Raw genomic sequence first — 21,473 nt, 5'->3', positions numbered from 1 at the left:
CTGATTGCATACGTGGAAAACTGTTTTCTTCTGGTATTCTTTGCTACTGTAATAAACAATACTGTCTCTCCCTCTAGACTTTCTCTCATCTGTTTATAGTGTTGGCATTTTTCCTTTTTGAGCTGGGATGCAAGCAATTCCAAAGTACTGTACGACTGTAAAAGGGGCTTTCTGGTTAGGCCACTTAAAAATAATTTTCTTTGTGTTCTCTAGTTGGAGCTGAGAAAAAAAAACCAACAAAACCATTTATATTTCATATTCCTAAAAGCAGTAGCAGATTTACTATAATGCACCAGTTCAGAGTAATGTGTTCCCACACTGCAAGTTCCAGAAAATCCCTCAAATTCTTTCAGCTAGGTGGAAAATTACCAGTACCTCCCAAAAGGTGCTGACAACTGTGTGTGACAGGTAGAAGTTGGTTTGGGTTGGTTGATTTTTGTTGTTTTGTTTTTTTCTAAAGCTCAATAAAAAGTCATACACGGGATGATTCACTACTGTTCAATACAGTCAGTATGGATTACTGATGGTTTGCTTTCAAAAACAGAGAAACAGAGAAATACAGAATTGTTCTACTGTTTTGTTCAACGTGGAATATTTCAAAGGTATGTTTTAAAGAACAATGAAAAACAGTCATTCACCAGTGCTGGTACAGGATTGACAGAGGTTAACACCACTGACATCATGCTGGAACTGTATAGCATTTTGTCAGTGGTTATTAATGCTCTGCTGCTGGGAGATGGACAGTGCCAGCTGCCAGCCTCTCTGTGGGTGCGCCTCAGCCGCTGCTCCAACAGACTGTGAGCATCTGAGGATCTGCTCCGTGCCTAGTCATTGCTCTTCTGGCACAGGAGGAGAGGAGATGGTGCTACAGAGCCACGTTCAGAAGGCACAAATGACTTGTGTTACTCAGATCTTCAAGACTAAAGACCTTTGGAAGGAAATAAAGCTGGAAATTCAGACAAATGTGCATGGGAATTGTGTCATTAGGCTTGGGGGAGAAGCCTGTGTTATTTACGAGTGCCTCAGAGTTTTGGACACCGGTGGAAAGAAGACAGAAATGGTATGGAGTGAAGGAGAAAAGCCCATGAGAGGAAGGGGAAGGAACATTTTAACGGCAGAATGATGTTGAATGTGGAACAATTAATGATCTTTGACTACATCATATTCATTATACATCCAGATTTGTAGGTTTAGCTCACTCACTTGGGGCTAGCTATTACTTTGTGTAATACCTTTCAATTACATCCACCATAAGGGAATGAAACAGATATGTAAAGGTGCAATACATCAGTGTAGCATATCAAATTGAGAAAGTCATTTTTAGCAGTCTGTACCAAACACAGGTTGAATCCAATGTTAGATTATTCCTTAAGTTTATTGTTATTATGACAAATCTGAAAGGAGCTAAAAGCATTTCAGTTGATAAAAACAAAAAGGAAGCTTTTATTTCCTTCGCATAGCCTGGAATCAAAGCAGGACTGTCAGCTAGGCTTACACAGCCATGCTTCGTACCATGCCAGCACCCTCTGGTCACCGTGAGTGGAATGCTCAAAGAAGCTGTGAGTCCTACAGAGGCACCAGCTCATCAGGCTGCTCCACACTTGTAAATGCTGAAGTATGCTCGGGCTAGAGAAAGATCTGTCTGCCTCCATCTAATAGGCACCATCAGGGTGGGGTGTTTTTTGCTCCCATTTAATTTTTGCAGAACAGATTTGTCACTGTAGATTTCAAATGCTGTGTATGTATGTTCTTACTAAAGCCCTTGCAGCGCTAACTCAGATCATGAGATTCTGAAGGAATCGTGTACCAGTGATTTTTCTTAAGATAATTCCGTCATTTAAATGGTAAACTGACATACATTGTCTGCATTATTTCCAGTTGATACCTCAAAAGAAGCAGGTATTTCACATGGCAATGCAGGGTTATGGAGGAGTTGATGGCCCTGGAATTGAAAAAGCTACTTCAAAAAGACTGTGACTGAGAGGCAGCCCCTCTTGGTTTTGGACTTTGATGCTGGCCCTGATTTGAGCAGGAGGTTGGACTATGACATCTCAGCTTGAATTATTCTGTACTCAGAAAGGAAACAGTCCCCTAATTCTGGTTCACATCATTTTATATCAAGCTCCTGTGAAATCCATCCAACCTAGGTTTTATGTTACAGTTTTCACTTGGATGTTTATGTCTCTATTTACCATCTGAGGATCAGCATCATGGAGAAGATTGCAACTGTACTTCTCATAGAGGAATATATAAAGGAAGAACATGACTAATACCCTGAGTTTGTCCAGCAGTGAAAGTCGTGGTGGTCCAAGGACCCTGTGATGCCAACCACAGTCTGATGTGCCACAAAGTCTGTTGTATTATCTTTGGTACTAAGATAAAACACAAAACACATCATTGCCTACAGGTCTTTTCTAAACGAGAGATGAACATTTGAGTACAAGAACCTCAGGCTTGGGTACACAATTCCATTTTTAGTTTTGCACACCAACAAATTATTAGAATTAAATGGAAAAAATCCATGTAATCTGCATGTGCTTACCAATTACCTAGCTTGACACCCAAATAGTGACTTGTATGGACAACTTCTATGGGCACTTTTTCAGAGTTCACTATACAAGTAGTCTATAGTCAGTTATCTAATCCATACTGCATCATCCCGCACCAAACCAGCAGGAGCAGCAGCTGAAGAGCAGTTATTACCCTCCACACAACCCCTGAGAGATGGCAGCTGAAGTGTCGTGGTCTTCCTGGTGCAAGACAGACATGGTTGTGCTGGAACAGGCTACCATTGTGGAGAGGGGCTGGGGTACATGCAACACCCAGAGCTGGGCCTGTTCAGCCTAGAGAAGAGAAGGCAAAGCAGACATCTTGTCTACTACTGCCTGCAGCCAATTGCTGGGGGGTACACAGCAGGTAAGGGCTGGGCTCACACAGAGGGAGAGGGAATGAACCCAGCCCAGTTGGAGCAAGGGAGTTTCCAGCTGGAAGCTTGAGAAAAATATTCCTCAGGGCATGCTAGGATTTGGAGCAGGAGCCCAGAGAGGAGGTGGAATCACTGTAATGGTAGTTAATTAACATATCTCATTGTACTTTCCAGTAGCCCAGGCTTTTCAGATAATCATAAAAATGTATAGTAAAAAATTGCCTAACTCCAAACACGGCTCTTTTAAAGAGTAGCTAAGAGAAAAAAGCTTTGGAATTCTGTATTTCAAGAGGCTCTCTTACTCATTGACCTCTTAGCATTTGATTACTCTTGTACTCTGCTGGTAAATAACATTTGCAAGATCTCAGTTGCAGACCAGCCTTTCCATTTGCAATTAGTATCTCTGGGGACCAAACAAAAGCAGAACAAGCCCCCAGAAGTCCCTGTTCTCAGCACAGCTGGGGTAGCACACTTCAGTGCCAAGCAGCCCCCACCACCTGGTACATTTTGTTGCCCCTCAAGCTTTTTGTAAGTTATTCTCTTGTTCCCAGGAGAATATTCTGGGGCAATGACCAGGCTTGTATTTTGTATGCTTACCTCTTAGACATTTGGCTTATGGTGTGATAAGTAATAACAGCACCAGAAAAAAAGTAAAAAAAAGTAGCAGAGGTTGAAGGACTTCAGTAGCAAAACTGGCTGCAGGTGGCTCCTTTGGTTCTTTCCCAGCCGTGTCACTGATGAGATTCACCTGAGCCCTCGCTCCCCATCCAGCCCCCGAGGAGCAGCAGCCTGAGGCCATACCCAAATATGGCATTTAGTATCTCAGTCAGCTTTGTGCATCCAAGGCTTTCACAGAAGAAGGTGGAAGCCAGGCATGTAGCTGGGTGCTTGCTTGGAGCCCAGCACAGGCCCTTGGTTCTTGTGGTGGGTGCAGGGCTGAGCACGGGGCCCAGCACTGCCCCACCCAGCTGCACAGCTGCAGGCTCTTGGGCTTGATGGCTGCAATGAGAGGGCACAGCACCCTCCTCAGCAGGACAGAGTAAAGCTGGCTCTGGTGGAAGGAAGATCAGTGTCTAAAAGCTACGTTCTCCTAAAGCAACGACTGGTAAGTGTGGGGTTTTTCTGGTGGGTACAAATTCATTATGGTCTCGGGGACTGCTGCTTCAATTTGTTGCTGGGTGGGGCTCCGCATGTTGACCTGAACTGCCTTTGTGTTGCTCCTAACGTAGGGGGCTGCTGTTGTTTTGTGTTGGTTTTTTGTTTCTCTTTTTCCTCCCAGAGGATGGTACTTGTGGGTCTGTTATTACAACAGGAATAATAAGGACTTAATAAGTGTTCATTGTGTGCTTGCTGTGTAGAGATGGACTACTGACTTAATCTGGGAGAATGGTAGCATAAACCTTGCCTAAGTGAGCTGGTTTTGGAGTCTTGTGCCCTTTTTCCAGAGTCACATGTTTCTTAAATGGCTTCATTTAAATTAATTTCAGGAGCTTTTGTATGGGAAAGGAAAAGAAATTTTCTGCCCCTCCTCCTCACAAAGTGTGCTCTCCTGTGGTTTTGTAGCAGGCATGTTAATTTGGCCTGGGCTCTTAGATGAAGTGTGGTGTCAAGTTCCTCCTAATTGAAGGTGCAAGCTTCAGCTGTGAACAAGCTGCAAAACTGTTCACACTATGAAGGAAATGAGGGGAACTCTTTGCATCTTCAGCTCTCAGTGAAGAGAGCCTGCACAGGAGGGTCTGGCCCAAGGCTGGGGATGGGGCTGGCAGTGGGGTGGTGCCTCAAAGCTCATGTTTTGTTGGGGGCTGCAGGAGCGTGAGTGGGCTTTGGAGCTTTCACCTTGAAAAGGGCTCTAAGGAACGTTGCTTTTTCATGTACTTGTCATAAATAACATGGGAGGAAGTGGCAGGATCTTTGTACATTGTTGGATAGAGCGACTAGAAACAGTGTGTGAATGGGGTCTAAAGAATGATGTAACAAGTCAAGCTTGTGGTTGAGCACAGCCATCCCTGGCTCTGAATCTGCACATGTGCTGTCATCAAGCTGTAGAACAATGTCCATAAGGATGGTATAGGATCTTGGTCCTTCATGTTTAAGGAGGAGGGTGGCTTCTCTCCTTCAGACTGCTTTTTCACTTTAAGAATAGAGGGCAAGTTCCCCTGCCACAGCCCAGTGGGGATGAGCTGCACATCAGGCTGATCTGTGAACTCAGAGCACATCTGATCCATGCAGCAGTGCTGGCTGCGGGGTCCTGGGCTCCACCTGAGTAACTACAGTGTGCTCGTCAATCAGGGCCGGGCATTCCTCCCTGACAGCTCCTTGGTGCCCTACTGCGCTGGGCCTGTGCTCGCCATCAGAGCCTTAAACAAACATGTCCAGCTTTAAAGCAGGGCCACGCAGGGAACAAACAGCACGCTGCCACCAAGGGGCCACACAAATTCAAGAGCTGTTAAGTAGGGGAAAGGAAGAGCTCTTGGTGTCTGTCCCTACCAGGCACCTGTGGGAGGGAAACAGCTCATGCTAGGTCATGTTCCTTTTGATGTGAAATAGTTAAATGTGGACATGATGGATACTTGGAGATGAGTTCTGGGCTGCTCTTGCCCTTCTCCAGGCCTTCTGCTGGTGCTCCCAGGTGTTAGGAGCCTGACCCAGCCCCCAGCAATCTCACTTGGGTGTTGCTTTGGTTCATGGGGAGTTCCCTCTCTGAGCATCACTTGATAGGGTGTAATCACAGAATTGTAGGGGTTGGAAGGGACCTCCAGAATTCATTGAGTCCAACCTCCCTGCCAAAGCAGGTTCCCTACACCAGGTCGCATGGGTAGGCATCCAGGCAGGTCTTGAATATCTCCAGGGAAGGAGACTCCGCAACCCCCTGGGCAGCCTGTTCCAGTGCTCCGTCACCCTCACCATAAAGAAGTTCTTGTGCACATACGTGCAGAACTTCCTGTGCTCCAGTTTCTGCCTGTTTCCCCTTGTTGGCTCTCCTAAAGTCCAGGGTAGCAATCCTACTCTTTGTTTTGCTTCTTCCACTCAGGAATCCTGTAATCCTGTAAGATGCTCAATGCAGAAGCTGATAAAGTATTTCTGCAGATGCTTAATTTTCACTAAGTGGGTTTTTTTATGTGTCTGGGAGCATATTTGTGTGCTTAAAGTTAAGCATGTGCTTGAGTGCTTTCTTGGATCAGGACCCAGTGCTTGCAGCTGGGGTGCCCTAGTGCTCTCAAATAACTAGTGGTGCTCAGGACCCTCGGTGGGCCATCAAGCTGTGGGGCTACTGACAGAGCTGTGACTGATGAGCGCTGGGTGCTAAGTGTCAGACAGTCTCGCTGTAATGAGCCTGAGATGTTTGGCTGTGCTGTGAGCTTTGTGCTCTGCCAGGGACTAGTTGAGGATTATTCTTGTATGAAGGCTTGACAGAAACATCTTCTTTTATGGTTGACATCCTTAGCTTTTATAGGTTACTTTCTCTTCTGTTCAAGAGCATGTGCTTTGGTATCTTCTGCTCTGATCCCAGCACCTTGTTTTCAAGGCTTTCTGTTACACTGCTGGGAGAAAGTAAGCCTGAGAAGGGAGCAATTGTGATGCTAAAACCAACCCACTGGGGGCTCTTGTGGGTCAGCATTGCACTTACAGATTACTGACAACAGTCAGCTCTGACATGTACTGAGAACATGACAGCACTGAGCACCTGCTGGGGTGAGGACACCGGGTCCCCAGACTGGGCTGCTTCCCCCCACTGACACTTCTGTGCCTGCCTGGGGCTGAGGCACACTGGGGTGTCCTGAGTCAAGCACAGCTGGTACTGCTGGGGTTCAGGGGTCACTGCAGGAAAAGCAGACAGCAGTGGCAGAAAACACAACTCTATACCACATCAAAATGGTCAGGTGTTTGCTTTACCATGGGTCTGCCAAGCTGTTTACCTCTACCACAGCAAACATGAGGTTGCTTCTAGCTCAGTTTGAGTACTATGAAACTGATAATCACAGAATGGCTTAGGCTGGCAGGGAAGACCTGACAGCCCACTCAGACCCAGCCCTGCAGTGGGTAGGGCTGCCCCCCACCAGCTTAGGCTGCCCAGGGCCCTATCCAGCCTGGTCTTGAGCATCTCCAGGGATGTGGCATTCACAGCTTCACTAGGCAGCCTTTACCAGGGCCTCACCACTCTCTGAGTGAAGAGTTTCTGTCTGACTTCTCACCTAATTTCTCCCCTCCTTTAGTTTAAAGACCCTTCCCATTGTCTTACCTCCTTCCTCTTTATAAGCTCCCCTTAAGTAGTGTCCCCCAAACAGAAGTGCAAAGTGGAGTGGTGTTGGGCAGTGGATTAAGCTGGTCAGAAACATGCTGAAGTAAGAGTGAAAACTGGTTGGAAAGGGTAGGAATTTGATGCTTTCCATAGCTCCCTGTTTTTGCAACTTTCTGAATTCCTTTTTATTGTGAATTACTTGTTAATTTTTTGTTAAATTCTTGGTTTGACCATAGCTGTGACCAAAGAGAAGAATGCATTTGACAAGTGCAATAAAGCAACTGTTCCATGTTTATGGCAAGTGCTGTGCTAATGCTATTAATTCAGATTGTCTGGATTCTTATAAAACCAAGCAGTGTAGGATTACCTGCCTCACTGGAACACAGTTGACATGGATCATACTGCAAAGCAGCACACATCTCCCTACCAAATTTTAGAGGAAAATGTTGTGATAGTAGGGCAAGAGTGTATCTCCAGCACACAACTGGTTTAGATGCACTTAGTGTCCAGCTATGGATGGAAACACTTAGACGTAATAGAAGAATGCCATTAGCAGAGTGCAGAGAGGCCAACAATGGCAGCGCATGGGGTGGTGGTGCTAACTGTGATAAAGGTGTCTTCCAAAGTACATTTTGTTGCTGCATTGTAAATAAGAAGTAGTCCTTGCTAAAGGGGAGAAATCCCAAAGATGCAGGGAAGCTCTTGCAGAGCCAGGGAGGGCTTCTGCCCCGCAGCGTTTGGGTTGAGGTGAGTTTAATGAGTTTTAGAACTGCAATGAAAAGCTGTTTTGTTGTTGGTGTCTCCTGCCAGGGGAGCATTCTGCCCTCCCACTTGATCTTGGTGTTTGTGGCCATGTCTCACTGCTGCTGGGCACACATTAAAGTAAATGCTGAGGAGTTACTGCACACATCCACAATAGCTTATTTAATTGGAGTGCTTAGGGTTGAACTTGACCTTGAGGTCAGCAGGTCTCACTGTCTCAGACAGACTTCTGTTATCAAACCCCTGCTTGGAAAATGTGCCTTGCTGCCTCCTTCCTCAGTGACACTGGGGCCACCAAATGGGATTTCTCTCTGCTCCTTTCAAATGAATTTCGGAGCAGTGCTGATCACTGAATGAGCAAATGTAGCTGGGAAGATGACAGGATCATAGAATTATAGAATTACTCAGGTTGGAAAAGACCTCAAAGATCATCAAGTCCAACTGCAGCCTAACCATAGTACCCTAAGTCTAACAACCCTCTGCTAAATCATATCTCTGAGCACCACATCCAAATGGCTTTTAAACACATCCAGGGACGGTGACTCAACCACCTCCCTGGGGAGCCTATTCCAGTGTTTAGATGATGCAAGATATCTTGTGGCAAATGTTTCCTATTAACAAACACCAAATTTATTAGAATTATTAAAAATTTTTGACTGTATTTATCAGTTTAGTGCCATGATGTGGGCTTGGGCCATGAGCAGTGTCAGAAAACAAACCTATCAGTACTCGGTAAGCATGAACTGAGGCTAGCAGAAGGGTCAGTTGTACATATTAACCTGAGGGTATAATTCACCATAGAATCATAGAATGGGTTGAAAAGGACCACAATGATCATGCAGTTCCAACCCCCTGCTACGTGCAGAGTCACTAACCACCAGACCAGGCTGCTCATTGACACATCCAGCCTGGCCTTGAATGCCTCCAGGGATGGGGCATCTACAGCCTCCTGGACAACCTGTTCCAGTGCGTCACCACCTTCTCAGTGGAAAAACTTTCTCCTAACATATAACCTAAACCTCCCCTGTCTCAGTTTAAAACCATTCCCCCTTGTCCTATCACTATCCCCCCTTATAAACAGCTGCTCCCCCTCCTTCCTATATGCTCCCTTCAAGTATTGGAAGGCCACAATGAGGTGTCCCTGGAGCCTTCGCCATGTGCCTTTGAGCTTCATCATGTACGTGAAGCAGGCTTGTTTCCTGGGTTTTGAACTTGCATCCCCTCTGCTGGAATGTCCATACTGGTAGGCAGCACCCAAGTGGTAGTTTCTAGAGAAAGTTTTCTTCAAGGACTTTGGAGAGGGCAAAGCAGGAACGGCACAACAGCATCGTGCTTGTGTGGCCTTCCTCCATGAGTACTTGTTGGAGCGCTGTTGGCTGTCCAGTGGAGCCTGGGATGTGCAGGCTGTTGCATGCTATACACCGTTCTCCAGCTAATGCCAATACATCCCCATGTGCTGTGCGCTAGTCCCTTCCCCCCTCATGCATTATTTCCTAGCGCGGCATTAGCGAAATGCACGCTGATCTGTTGTTACTTCATGGATTTAGAACATAATCTGCGGGCCCTCGATGATGTAAAACAGTAACTATTGGTTTAAGTACAGGCGGCGCCATCCTGCCTGCGTGGTGCTGGGGGTGGGCGGCGTGCCAGCCTGCCTGCTGCCATGTGCTGTGAGTGGAGCGTGCTGCGCGCCGAGCTAAGCCCAGCACAATCAAGCAGGAACGATGACAGATGGGAAGAGGCTGCTTTATGGGCCACTCTGCTTGGCCATAACATCAGCTCCGGAGACAGTACTGTCTGGAGGGCTAAGAGTTTCTTTCCACACTCCTGCCTTGTGCCTGCAGCTGCCCCTCTTGGGGCATGCAAGAAGGAAGGAGAGTTTGGGAGGTCCTCCAAGCGTCTGTCAGAGTGCCTTATATGAAAGTTCTGAGTTAATGTCTTTATACCTGTTTTCTTGTTTCAAGCCTTGTCAAGTAACGCTGGACGTTTCTCCTTGCTTTGCTTCCCTCCTATTCAAACAGCAGAAATGCTGTTTGCCTGCATCTGGAACTGCCCCTCTCAGTGGGTTTTCAAAGGGACAAGTTCACACTATTCCTTTGGAAGCATCTGCCTATGGAATAAATCATAATACAGCTTTGAGTATTACCCTATGGAAAACATGGGAGACAAGGGTTGCCTATGAATGCCATTAGTACTAATAAGCATGGCAATAATACAGCCAAAGATAAGGTGAATGTATTCATCCCCCTTTAATGTGCGTGATGTGCTGATTCTGTGAGAATGTGTGAAGCTGTGAGCTGTATGAATTTAGATACTATTCTGCTTGGTGCGTTATTTCTCCTGTGTGCAGAGAACAGCCCAACATGTTCTGTGGCCCAAGATGTGCTGTGGCTTGAATGTTAATATCTTGCTGTGGCAAAGCAATCCTGTCAGTGGCTCTGGATTCAGGCTTTTAAAAAGCAGTTATAAAACAATCATGAAATGGGCATTTATTAGCAAAGCAGGCACTTCTTCATTTGAATTTCAGCTCCTTATCAACGTGGAGGTACTTCTCTGCCCCCACCCACCAAGTCATGGCTTATGTGGCCAAATCTTAGTTCTTCCCAAACCCTGTGTCTGGAGCATCTGAGCCAGCTATAGCGTGTCTGTGCTGGAGGTGAGGCACCTGACCTGATTTTATTGTGGTCAGCCCAGGTTCCTTGCTAAAGCTGCTGCCTTCTCATGGGATGGAAGCAAGCCCTGCAGGTGGAGATTTGCAATCCTGATGCATTTCCAGGACACAGAGATGACTCTTAACTTTTCCTCTCCGTGTGCCATAGTCTGTAACTGGTTGAGTTAGGAGGTGAGATGAATAATACAAATGCAATTTATTTAGCTACAGATCATTAAATACAGCTTTCTAATTTCTGCCTGAGCTGCCTGTTAGGATGGGTGTGAGCAATGTTTCCCATGTTGGCTGTCCAGGTGTGCTCTTCCTTTCCCTGCAGGCATTAGCAGGCAGTAGATGCCTGTTGTGCTCACAGTGGGTCTTCAGCCTCTGCTATGGAGCCCAGTGGGGTTATCTTTGAGTGCATGCAATAGGTTTGGTGAAATAGGAGGCGAGATAGTGTAAAGCAATGCATACTGTCTCTTAAGTGTAGAGCTACCTCCCCTTTCCCCCTTATTTGAACTGTGGGCAACCATGGGGTTCATGCAGATTGCTCTGATGAAGATGCTTCCCACCAAGCTGCCCTGTGTGCATTGTTTCAGCCTGAGAAATATGAGCTTTGCTTCTGGCTTACTGGGAAAGGTGGGGAGGTGTACAATTGGGATTTCTGTCAGAAAGAAAATGCATGAAATGATGGAATTGCGTGGGCAGAAGGATCGTGTCACTCTGAACTTCATATGTTTTCATCAATATCATAATACTAATATGGTTTGATTCATCCCCTCTGCCATCCTATGCCGTATGCACTTGATAACGAGATGTTTGTTCCACCAACAACGCAGTGTTAACTGGAGGTACGGCATTACTCACAGCAGAAACATGGCTGTTATGTGCAAACTGTGTTCTGCCAAGGTCAGTTTGCGGGGGCTGTAGTGAAACTGTTTCCTAAACTGTGAATATGATCCTGGGTCCTCAGCCTCCTGGAATGCGTTCTGGTGCCTCCTCCCACAAGCCCCCCAGCAGCACACTGCCCTGCCTGGGCTCTTCCTGCCTTTGTTGCTCCTGTGAGGCCCAACACAAAGAGTGGCTTGCACCAAAGTGAGGATGTCCAAGTGTGCTCTCATTAATGCATCACTTGAAGCAGTCCTTACGTCATCTTTTCTTGGTGTGAAGTGACTCTCTAAGGCCACTTAATGCCACTCCTTGATGCTGACTGGGAACCAATTGGATTTCATGGCTTGCAAGTCATTAATTGGTGAAAACTGTGGAGCTTTATTTGCTGCTTTTAGGACAACACGGTCCCTGTCTGTGCAGAAGTGTAGAGCTGTGGGAAGGACTGGGCGGCCCTTGTGCAGCATGGGGATTGTCTATGAGCTCAGTTGACCAAAGTGAGCTATGGTGGTACTGGTTTTTCATGTCAGGATTTGCCAGGCCTGTCTTAGGTGGCAGTCTTAACATAAGATGAGCTGATCCCCTGGGTATGGGCCAGGTGAAGCTGGAGATACACTGAACTGGAAGGAAGCTGACATGATGGGTCAGACCCACTTGAACTCATCGCTTCCCTGCCTCCTCACTTTCTCAAAGGCACTTGACCTTTGCCTGTGCTGCATAAGATGCTCATTTGGACTTCAAAACCTAAGAGATATCTGTCTCTGGAATTTCTGGGCTTTCAAAATGTACCAGACAGATCTGAATCCTGGGAAACTATGCTCTGGGTGGGTGAGGTCCTGGGGATGAAGCTTTTGTGGGAGTTTCAATTGCTGAGTTTTCATTGTCATAAACAGATGCGTTCCTTGAGCAGAAGCAGTGGCTCATTTCAGGCTTGTGAGGAGAAGGTATTTCCCTAAGCTAACGCCTTCAACTTGAAGACTCAAACCTTGCCTTCAGTGTTTTGACTCTTAGAAAACATGCACAGTGCTGTACAGCTTCCCTTTGATTTCATTGGAATCAGCTGTCTCTGCTCCGGGTCAGTCACAAAGAACCAAAACTAGTATCTGAATAAACAGCTCATTCATTTGAGGACTGTTATTTCCCAGTACCAGAATCCGGAATGCAACCTGGGCAGCCAGCTAATGAGAACACCAGAGCTGTGAGACTGCGGAGGTGGGGCAGAGAAGAAAACAGAACAAACACTTTTTTGTGGCTTGGGGTGAAGGAGATTCAGCCAAAGGTTAATTGCAGTCTACCCTAAAATGCTGTGAAGTATTGCTGCATGGTGTCATACAGCTGCTTCGTTCCAGCGCAGAGGTGTCTGTTTCAGTGGTGGGTGGCATGAGCCAATAGACTTTTCTTAGTTGCACGGGGGTGTTGTGAGGTCTCTTGCAACTTCCAAAAAGTCCACTAAAGCTTTGGTACTCTTTAGGATGTCACTGCAGCATGGAAGCAGGCAGTGAGCAAAGTCACCAAGTGAGCAGCCCCTCCATCCCCTCGTTTCTCCTTCACTGGCAGAAATGTGAGAATAGTGAAGCAGTAGTGTTGTGGTTTAACATGGCTGCAGATGAACACCACACAGCACTTTGCTCACTCCCCCTCCCACTCTCATCTGTCAGCGGGATTAGAGAGAGAATAGAGGGGGAAGGGAAGGTAGTAGAACTCATAGGTTAAGACAGAACCTTTACTAGGATGGAAAGGGAAGAGAGAAATAAAAGTAATGGTAATAATTATTGTATGTACAAAACAAGCAAAACATAAAGCAATTCCTTGCTGACTGATGCCCAACCAGGCCCCAAGCAGCAGCTGCCTCCTGCCCAACCCCCCTCAGTTTTCAGAGTCACGGAGCTGTAGGGGTTGGAAGGGACCTCAGCAGATCATTTAGTCCATCCCACTACCGAAGCAGTATCCCTACAGGTTCCCTAAATAGGTTGCACAGGAAACCAGGCAGATTTTGAGTATCTCTGGAGGAGGTGTTGATGGTTTGCAGGCTGGTTCAGCCCAGTTCTGTGACCGGTGGGGTAGAAGGATCCACTGATCTGCACCTCTGGAAAGGGGAAACGGGACCCTGAAATAATTAAAAACAGCAGCAATGATTTGAGGAGAAACAAATTAATTTGCTAAATAAGATATCAGAATGCAAGATGAAGCACGATAATGCAATATAATGCAGTATAAATAGAATTGGAGCTAATAAATGAAATATAATGACAAAGAGTGTCCAAAAAATCTGACAGCCTTACACTAATGGTGCGTGGCTGGGATGAGCAGCAGCAGAGAGGCTGATGATCCCAAAGAGGGACATTGGGTGACCTACTGAGGCCTTGCATGTGTTCCCCCTGAGCAAGAATGAAAACAAAACAGCCAACACTCTTCTGGGGAATGGAGTTGTTCTTCTCTTCCATACAGGTGCCTGAAACTGAAGCATTAACTCTTTAACTCCCAGTGCACTGCATGATGTGGAATACCAATTACCAAAATCATAAAGCCATAACCGGGAGACTCCATGACCTCTTTGGCCAGCTGTTACAGTTAGAGAGAATATCATGGAGAAGTGGAAAGAAACAAACAGAGAAGGAATGCTCACCCACATATGAAGATTCAGGCTCACAATGGAAGACTCTACAAAGGAGGGTTCTCCAGAAAGCAATCCTCCCCAGCGGCAGTCAGCCCTTAAATGGGGATCTAAGAAAGGTGCAGCCAGGCTCCATCCCTTCCAGTCACTCAGGTGAATGAATGGCCTTCACTTCTGCAACTTGGCTTGATTTACCATTTCCTTTAGTAGCTTCTGCAGCAAATCGTGTAGAACTCCATACAGCAGCCTTCCACCTCCACTGCTTTCCCACAATGCATGAGGGCTAATCAGTGATCAGGGCATGTTTCTTCTCATTCTCTGGCAGTTTATTTTATAGAGGAGCCTCTTCAGCACTCATCACCTCCTCATCAGTCCTGTCTGGGATTCCCTATTCAAGCCTGTTGTGTCATCAGTGCAACTCACTTACTTCAGCCCTGCTGCTTTGTGGGTCTCTCATGACCCACATCAGCTCACTGTTGTATGTGGGATTTATGGCGGTTGGCTGCTTCTCCTGTCTGGATGCAGGAGAGGGAAGGTTTGATATGTGTGTAAATCAGATTGCAGGTGAAAACTGCTTTCTGCTACGGGGTTTGTTGTGGCTGCTTCCAAGAGCCATGGTGGGAGCTGCCTTCCTGGGGATGGCTGAGCTCCTCAGGCTGCTGCTGCTGCAGCGCCTGGTGCTGGGGGCAGGGAGGCCTCCCTCTCCCTGCAGTGGGGAGCAATAGTAGGATTTCTTAGTCATTTTGAGTGTTTTTTGTCTAGTCAAGATAGCATTACCAGTTTTAGCTCCAGCTATCACCTGTTTCTGATAAAGTGTCATAGACTACCATATCAAATATCGCAACCTTTAGCTCCGCTATTGGAAGTGTTTTGCAGCAGAGGATCAGTATTTTGATAGTTTTGCAACTGGCAAGAGCTGTTACTTTGAAGAGGAGTCCTGCCATGAAATAATGTGCTCTTAGTGCCTCTTTCAGCAGTTGAAACTCTGCCTTGAACAAAGCAGTACAAACTTTCCCTAGCAGAGCTCCAGCTTGATAATGGTGCAGCACAGCCGACTCATTTCTCTGGTCTTGCCCGCTCTTTCCTGTTGATATTGGGTGCTTATACAGGAACCACCTGGCCTACCTCTGTGCTACTGACTTCTGCTCCAGCACGCACTTGTTAAATTAACATTGGTGCTTGACAACCCATTTTCATGCCCAGCTCAGGTAAGACAGCTCTTTGCTCTGTGATCCTTATGCTGGGTGACAGGATGCTCTGGGACAGCCCGGGGGGTTGGAGCTGTGTCGCTTCCCATCTCCATCACACACAGCCGCCTGCAGTGCTTCCACCTGAGTCTGAGTGGCCAAGTGCAGATTTGCCTTCTGGCCTCACAAAGGAGCTGAGGCTGTCTTGGTGGCATGAGTGGTCACTGAACCCGCAGTAGGGCTTTGGAGGAGGGTGGGATGTCACATCAGTTCCATGACTCTACCAGCAAGATGTTAGCTGGGTTGAATCTCATCGCTCAGCAGCCAGAGATGTGCCTTGAAGTGAGTTGTAGTGGTTTTGTGCAACACGACTTGCTCTGTATTCCCAAACTGAACCATCAGGTGCCATCACGGGTGAGCTGGATCTTAGCAGGGAGAAATCTGAAGGGCTGTGCAAGGTGTGAGCTCCAAAGTGGCTGTAGACTTCTACAGATGGGAAACAAATCTTTACTTGTCCTAATACTGTTAAATTCGCTTCCTTCAAACCTGCTTTCAGCAGCTTGGTACCTGGCTACTGGAAATAATTGGACACACCTAACAATAATTGCAGTGGAATTTTGCTATGAACTGCAACGTTCTCTTCAGGTCATCCATCTCCTCTGTTAGATAACTCTCTTAACAGCAGTTGGGTAACAGCTTCTCCCCTTCAAGTGACCTTCCCCTTTTAAGCTGTTCTCTAAAGCTCCCATAAAGTAATGTTTGTGGGGTTTATAATCCCTCACATGTAACATCGGGATGCTGCTCAGGATGTGCTCAGGGCTCCCTCTGGGGCTTCAGATATGGGCTTCAGAGCCTGTGCTCCTCTTCTGGGAGAGGCCAGGGGGATAGCAGAAGTCCTGCCTGGTTTGACTGCAGTCTTCTCTCTACAGAGGCCATGGTGGTCAGCTCACGCTTCTGCTCTTCCTATCGTGTCCAGAGCTGCAGTGTTTCTGGGCAATAGCAGTACTTTGCTATTCCAGTTGCAGCTCTTGCCCTGGTATGCCCGCAGCATGGAAGGCACTGCCGATAGCGTTCTGTTCTCTCATCCTTAGGGATGAGAAATTAGGGATGGCTGAATACTGACTTTGTGCTTTGAGGGGCCTCAATTCTGTACTCTTTTCCAGCCTTCTTTAAGGCCGTGATGATGTGTCAGAGTCCCTGAGTATCAGAGAAGGCCCAGCAGATCTTCAAGTGAGAGCTGCTGCTGTCTCCCAGGTAGGACGGGGAGTGCCTGGCCTGCATGGTGTGTGTCAGCTTGTCCCAAGCTGTAAAGGGATGTGCCTCTGCTTTAGTTTGCATGAGACCTAACAGGAAAGTGCCAGTCTGTTCCCTGATTGTTTTATAAAGGCAATCAAGATCAAAGCACAGGGCTGCATGCTAAGCAGTGTTGAAAAAAAACCTTTGCACTACTTCCTTCTCGAAGCCTGTGGTGAAACCTCAACTTCTGGGTATGGGTTTTCAATTTTTTGTTTCTTTGGTTATTTTAATGACTCTTAGGGGAGTGGTTCTTGTCTGCAGCTCTCCTTCTGCAGTCCGTTTCCTTGATGTCTAATAGACATTCTTGTCAGTTTGACTGCTATCCTGGAAAGCAGGTGTAGAGCTGCTATAAGTAGCACGGACCCCAAATGCTTGCAGGGAGTTCCTCACAAACTCTAAGTGACAGTTTTGCTTCCTGTGCCACGACCTCAGAGCTCTGACCTGCAACTGCAGCATATTTTCTGTGACTAACAGCTGTAATTCCCTAATTACCATGCTCCATTCTCCTGCTGTGCTGTAGATTTTGTTACCAAGGGAGCAAGTGAAGTTTCCTCATTCCTGTCCTTGCTCTGCACACTTCCAACTGTTTTAAATCTGCCATTTGATGCAGCCCGTAAAGACAAATGACTATCTCTTGTTTCAGATGCTCATGGTCTCCAGAACATATGTATCCATGCGCTGGGAAGGAGGAGGGCAAAGCAAACCTTCTGGCCTTTCTTTTAGTGAAGGCCGATGCTTTGCAGTGCTGTTTTCTGGTTTGGTCCTTTACAAGCAGTGGTGCTTTGGTGCAAAGTGATGGACTAAACATGGCTTTGCACTTAGCTTGCTCAGTGGTTGCTGCTTCATTGGACTGACTAGCAGAACTTCTCTAGATGCTGGGAAAGAGGGGTGTGTGTAAAGCTCTGAAAGCTGGCTCTGTGTGTCTGGTGTAACATGGATGCATGTCACTGCCTGACATGATAATGGGGTCAACAGGTCACCTTCATTTTGTCCTCTGAGTTGGAGGCTGAGGACCAGTGGTTGTTTTGCCTGATGGAAATGAGAATACACCTGTGCTATAATAAAAGTGCTGTTTCCCCTCTGGAGGCATGAGAAGCCTTGTGGAGTGATCTCAATTAGAGCAGTGGACAATCAGCAGTGGCATAAAGCTCAACAAAGGTGAGTGCTGGGTGCTGCACCTGTGGTGGGGTAATGCCAGACATAGGACAGATGGGAGACAAGTGGCTGAAGAGCAGCTCAGCAGGAAGGAACCTGGAGGTGGGTTTGTTAGTAGCAGCAGTCTCAACATGAGCTGGAAATGTGCCCTGGCTGCCAAGAGAGAAAGCTGCTTTTTGGGGTACACTGAATACAGCATAGCTGTCTGGTCAAAAGTTGATTGGTTCTCCTGCTGTTTAGTGTTTGTGTGGCCTTACCTTGACTATTGTGTTCACTTCTGGTCTCAACAGTATAGAAAATATATTAAGACATATATAAGACATGAGTACAGCTTGTTTTTGCCCTTGGTAGGTGTGGTGATGAACAGGAAACCTTTCCAAGGGTGTGGCCTCCAGCAAATGGTATTTTGCTTCTTGCTCCAGAAATATTGCCTGAGTTGTGACAGAAATGTCACAAAAATGTCACACTGTAAAAGTTACTGTTTTAAGAGGATTTGCTGCTTGACTTCAGTCATTATACACAGATGGAGGAAATCGTTGCTTTCTCTGGCCTTTCTCTGGCTTTTGGCTGTTGTATTTTCAATAACTGAGCCTTGAAAATGTGATACTTGGGGGGGGACAACACACACTACTTCATGTCCTCAAAAAGACCCTGCCAGATGAAATGTAGCGGTGCAAAGAAAGAACTGTTTAGACAATAAAACAAATAGCACTGAACCAAGATTTTGTCTTTAAGGTCCTTTCCAACCTGAGCAATTCTATGAGTCTATGATGATGGTTTTACCTTCAGCCCTCACTAGGGGCTTTCTACATGAGCTGGGGACCTGGAGAGCAGGGTTTAAGTGCACACTCCTGAGGTGCACACACCATGCAGTGCTAGTGGAAGGAGCTTATAACCTTAACTGATGGTTGTGGCAGCTTAGCAGGTGTTGGGATTTCATGGCACCGTGGTGTGATGTGCTGGAAGATGCTGTGATAATCATTAAGGTGTCAAATATGTGCTGGATACAGTGGCAGAGCAAAGTTGTGGGTTTTTATGTGATTTCTTTGTTGTTAAAAAGGAGGTTGACTGCTTTTGTGGATGAAATTTGGTTTGGTTTTGGTCATTCTAAAAACATGCTACGGTTCTAAATGGTTGAACGTAAAAAGCTGTGCCACTTGTTCAAGCGGTGTGCAGTGTGTACATAGAAGTAAAATTCTTGGTTGCAAAATTCTTGGTTGCAATGTCTGGCATAAGCTGTAGGCAGTGTTTCCTTGGAAGAAATGTAGCCTAACAGAATCAGCGTATTGCATCCTTATCTGCAATGGTTGTACTTCATGCACGGCAGCACTCACCCTGTGGTTTCATTTTGTAACTGGTTTGGGGTTTGGCAGTGGTGTTGAGTGCACCCTTCTGTAGCAGCAGGGCACAAAGGTTGCTGGGAGTGGGTGGCAACAGTTTGCAGTGGGTTTGGTACTCACCAGTGAAGGGGGGAGAGGCAAAGGAGTGTGAATGTGCTGTGCAGTGTATTGGAATGAGTCTGCAAAGCATGTGTTATTTGTGCTGTGGATGTTGCACATCTCACATGTGACACAGCCCGGAGGTGGTACACATGTGCTGTGTATGTCCTGTTCGTGGGGTTTGTTTGTGGCTACTGCAGGGCTGTGTGATGCAGTAACTTCTTTCCTCCCTGTTCTGTCTTCCTCTGGTCCTGTGGTCTCTGTATCACTTCCCCTCGGCAGCCCTCTCCCCTGAGCACGTGTGGAAGAGGCTGAGGCACAAAGCTGCTGGCTCCTATGGCTGCCTGGGTGTGCTGCTTGTCCTCCAGCAGCCGGAATGGTGTTTACTGTCCCCCAGCAGCTGGCTCTTTGGCGCTGGTATCCGTGCACTCTATGCGTGCTCTGACAGATTTCATCCAGCTCGCTCCTGACTGGTGCAGTACATCGTCATATCCTCACTGCAGCTGTCTGGGGATGAAGAAGCCCCTGTTGGGGTGCCAGCCAGTCTGACTGCTTTGCAACAGGAGACTGCCAGGATCCGTGGTGGCTTTTTGGAAGACTGGACTTTTGTCGCGTGTCTCCACCCCCCACCATTGTACCGCACAGCAGCACGGAGCTGAGAGTCCTCAGTGGATTGGGTAAGGCCCTACCTTGCAAATGCCTCATCCACGCACATGAACACTTGTTTTTGCACAGCGTGACCCACACTGTCAGCCATAATCCTGAAACCTAAGGTGCTAGAAGGAAAAATTGCTTGTGTACAACTTGCCAGTGTTGTGCTGAAGCTGGCACTAACTGTAGGAGCGTGCATAATTCCTGTCAAGAGTTTGGTGAGCAGGAGCTCAGCAGTAGAGGATGCTGGGATGGGGTTGCCTTGTCCAGAGAGCAGCATGATGGCAGCGTGTCTGCCAAAGCCAGAAGAAGGGTAGTGGCTGCAGCCTTCCATCACCAGAACAGTTATGCTGCTAGATGCAGCAAGTGACGCAAAAGCCACCAGCTGCACAGCTGTCACTGTCCTGTCAGGGTGTGGAGGCCGCCGCTGCTTCCTGGTCACTCACTTATGTCAGAGAAATAATACTTTTTTAAGAATAACAAGCAGAATGTACTCATGTTCTGTAAATAGTTTTATAATAGCAATGTTAATCTGTCAGCTAGCAGGGGGAGAAGTCGGAAGACTTCTCAGTCAAGAGCCAAGAGTTATTGACCCTCTGGTTCCTATAACAGTAACTGTTGGTGAAAACACAAAGGCACATCTTTGGGAAACACTCAGTTTTGTCAGGAGAGTCATGGACTCCATTGCTGGTGCAGAATAAAGACCTTTATTGCAGGTGCTCACAACCTCTTATACCCACGCAGTAACTCCTTAGTCACATATATGAACCAGGCGCCTTGTGAGTGTTTATGTCTGGCACATGTAGCTACCAAGCTTGTTTATTTATTTGCAAGGTCTTTTGTTCATAATCACCCCCTTCTTTGTTAGTTTGAACAACAAGCACTTGGTTGATTGCCTTATTAATATAAAGAATATACACCAACAAACATGCAATAACCAAAAACAATAATCCACATCACCCTTCCCACCTATTTCCAATGATTATACAGCCAGATATGAGAAAGCTTCCTACATTGCCAATCTACTGCACATGAGCACACATTCACCTTGAATATCTGCTTCTAGTCAATCACTTATCCTTTCTGTAAAGAATCATCTTCAGATTCCCACAAGTATCTTGTCATGTTTTCTTTTAACAGAAAGAAAAAAGAAATCTGTTTATAAGTGAAAGATTCCCTCTCTTGTAAGGAAGGCTGTACTACTTACTATAGAAAATAACAGCTTTAAAAGCAGGAACGTTTTACTTCACATCTACAAGGCAGTGTGTTTCCACCACTTCCAGCTGTGCTCCTGCTCCAGAGCATTTGACCGACTATCAGAGGAACTCAGCACAACTTTCAAACGTGCTTTCAATGTTGTTGAGCCTTCTCAATCTGCACGCCATCATCTTTTCTCTTAGAATTTTCTGGAGCATTGAGCAACTGCTACAACAGCTAAAAGGTTCAGAAAAAGTCTATTTACTTTATATCTCATTGCATATTTTGTTGATTGCTTGCTTTATTATGTTTATATTGTTTACTTGTTTCATTCTGTGTATTATTTTGTTGTTTACATTGTTTACGTTGTTTATGTTTCCGGTGTGTTTATTATGTTCATATTGTTTACACAGTAAACAAAGTAAACTATGAACAATACAAAATAGACCATAAACATAAATGATAAAT

General features: G+C 46.4%; 1 long non-coding RNA gene across 1 annotated transcript; it reads left to right on the top strand.

Moving 5' to 3' along the window:
* Window positions 1–3,778: 3,778 nt before the first annotated feature.
* LOC140253380 (uncharacterized) lies at window positions 3,779–21,204 on the top strand. Its single transcript, XR_011903840.1, has 3 exons — window positions 3,779–4,031; window positions 19,555–19,834; window positions 20,949–21,204. It is a non-coding gene; the product is annotated as an uncharacterized lncRNA (long non-coding RNA).
* The last annotated feature ends 269 nt before the right edge of the window (window positions 21,205–21,473 follow it).

Source organism: Excalfactoria chinensis, chromosome 5, assembly GCF_039878825.1.
Source record: "Excalfactoria chinensis isolate bCotChi1 chromosome 5, bCotChi1.hap2, whole genome shotgun sequence".
Taxonomy (NCBI): domain Eukaryota; kingdom Metazoa; phylum Chordata; class Aves; order Galliformes; family Phasianidae; genus Excalfactoria; species Excalfactoria chinensis.
Note: the sequence above shows the minus strand (reverse complement) of the source record. Positions and strands in the feature narration are given on the sequence as shown.